The following is a 2,500-nucleotide window of genomic DNA, read 5'->3' on the forward strand; positions in this document are numbered from 1 at the left end:
GCTGCAGGGGGTTGTTGTGGCCAAAGTGCAGGACCCGGCACTTGGCCTTGTTGAACTTCATCCCATTGGAGTCAGCCCATCTCTCCAGTCTATCCAGATCCCTCTGCAGAGCCCTCCTGCCTTCCGGCAGGTCGACACTCCCTCCCAACTTGGTGTCATCTGCAAATTTGCTGATGATGGACTCAATCCCCTCATCTAAATCATCATCCCCTCATCTAAATCATCATTTTTCGTTTCAAATCAAACTTACTTCCCAAATGCAAAGATTTGTCCCATTGTTGCAGAACGTTATCAGATAGGATGAGTTTGTAATTTGTAAGAAAGCCTTTGCCATATCTCACAACAGGAAATGGAACATTTTTTTCTTGATCTTTTATATCCTAAAGATCACACAACTTGCTGCCAGAGGCACCAGGTGCATAAGGGCTGTGCCCAGGGGAATAGGTGCCTATTTTTCTCTGAGAAAGGAGGAAGACAGAACATTTCTGTAAGAACTACCAGTGTCTGTGAAGGAAAACTTGCATCAGCCTAACACTTCCACTCTCGATGAAGCCAAGCATAGCTCTTGCACAGCACCATTCAACTTCAACTTCTTAGCAAACACGAAGTAATTAAGCTCAATATTCTGTTACAGAACACCGTAAACTATATAATTAAAAATTTCCCAAGTATCAGAGACTAGTTAAAACACCACATAAAAGTTTCTGATACATTTTATAAGCATGATTTGAAAAACTGCTGAACATTTTCTTAGCAAAGATATTTGATGTATTAATAAACACTGTATTTTTACTAGAATTTAAGAGCTCAGAAACAATTTAAATTCCTACTGACACAAGTGACTCTGAGAGATGTCTCTAGAAAAAGAACACTTCTAGTGCCTCATGTAAATACTAGATCTGTGACTTTTCAATAGCCATGTTGAAACAAAAAAAACCAAGAAGAGAACTTGCTTATATACCTCTAAAAACGTGCCCACAGACCAAACCTGCAAGCACTTATGTAGATGAGTAACTTTACTGCCTGTGGAGCTCCAATGTGAGTTTGCAGGATGAAGCCTAAATGCATCTTTGGTAAACAAGCCATCAATTACACACTTTAGGGATGGCAGCACCTGTGCAAAGCCTTCAACTCAAACGACAGACACTAAAGAAATAAAAAGCAATTATCAGCTACTAATTTTAGTAAAACTCTTTTCTTCTTAGAGCTAAAACCACAATTTTCAATGACACTGCTTCTTTTTTTGGCAACTAACGATCTTTATTAGATTATTGTACAGCAGACATTCAGGCCCACTCAAAAATAAAAGGTTCACAAATTTTAATATTGAGCTATTTTTCACACTGCTTTGTTGATTATGAAAATTTCCTTGTACATGTTTTTAGAGAAACAAAGGCACTGCTGTGTGGGAAAAACAAAACAAAACTAATTAAACTAAAGCCATCTTCACAGCAATTTCAAATTACTCCTAAATGCTTTTGATTTCTTACTAGACAAGTAACTTCCAACAGGAGTTTGAATATGAAACTCATACCAGCTATAGTGGGGACACAGCACTCAGTTCTAGGATAAATGGTTGGTTTGCATTGCCCCTGGTCTTTATCTAACACCGAGAATAGGCTGCTTTTTATCAAAAGAGGAATAAATTGCTGTTATTGTGATGTTAGCCCATCACTTGGCATTGCAATTCAAGTTTTTGTGAGAAAGAAATGTATGATCTAACTGCGACTTGACCTATGCCTTCTGAGATCCATCTAGGTGCTCTAATGGAGCATAAAAAGTACTGAATACAAGGACATGCAAACCGGTAGTGAAGAAATTTGTTTGAGAAGAAGAACGAAGAGAAAGGGACTTTCACAAGCTTGTGGTTTATATACTGTCCCATTTGTTAAATATGAAAGAACGCTTATTCCCGCATTGCAGTTCCTTTAATTAATGTACTTCAGCATGATTCTCTACACTTGCTTGCATCTGGTACCTTCTTCTCTCAGTCATGGCCTCTGCCTCTCTCTCTTTTTTCAACATCTTAAAAGTGTTGTGGTTTAAGAGACTGTTACTGAGAAGTCATTAAAATGGTCTGTTAAACTGCTAAGAAAATCAAATATTGCTCCTGTTTCTTTGCAGGATTTTTCTCTTTCCAAGAATAAGAAAAATCACATTAAATGTTTACCAAAAATGTGGGCCACAATATACCCCAATATAAACTAATTCAAGGGAGAGAGTTTGATTACACTATAAAATCCTTTGGTTGTTATATTATCAAAAAAAGATGTGGTTTTTTTTAAAGCCATTTCTAGGATAGTAGCATTTAGATTTTAGTCCTGATAAAGGCTCACTTTCCATTCATAGTCAGAACCTAAATGTGCTCTTCTTGTACCTAAACAGATAATAAGCACTCAGCACACTCCCCCTTCTTGACACAACACACTGAGACTAATCACACATAATTGGAGAGGAGGAGCAGAGGGGCTGGGCAGGCTATTGTGTCCAAAGGACAAAT

The 2,500-nt window shown here is 37.8% G+C and overlaps 1 protein-coding gene across 1 annotated transcript in view; it reads right to left on the reverse strand.

Moving 5' to 3' along the window:
* Positions 1-1,238: 1,238 nt before the first annotated feature.
* LOC114058901 (calmodulin-lysine N-methyltransferase) overlaps positions 1,239-2,500 on the reverse strand; it is a 149,333-nt gene continuing 148,071 nt past the window's right edge. The window contains exon 9 of the mRNA XM_027886726.1: positions 1,239-2,500. This exon is cut by the window's right edge and continues 755 nt beyond it. The gene's annotated coding sequence lies outside the window, so the exon portion shown is untranslated.

Source organism: Empidonax traillii, unplaced genomic scaffold (genome assembly GCF_003031625.1).
Source record: "Empidonax traillii isolate 1590-97213 ecotype Southwest subspecies unplaced genomic scaffold, ASM303162v1 scaffold193:size819438, whole genome shotgun sequence".
NCBI classification, from domain to species: domain Eukaryota; kingdom Metazoa; phylum Chordata; class Aves; order Passeriformes; family Tyrannidae; genus Empidonax; species Empidonax traillii.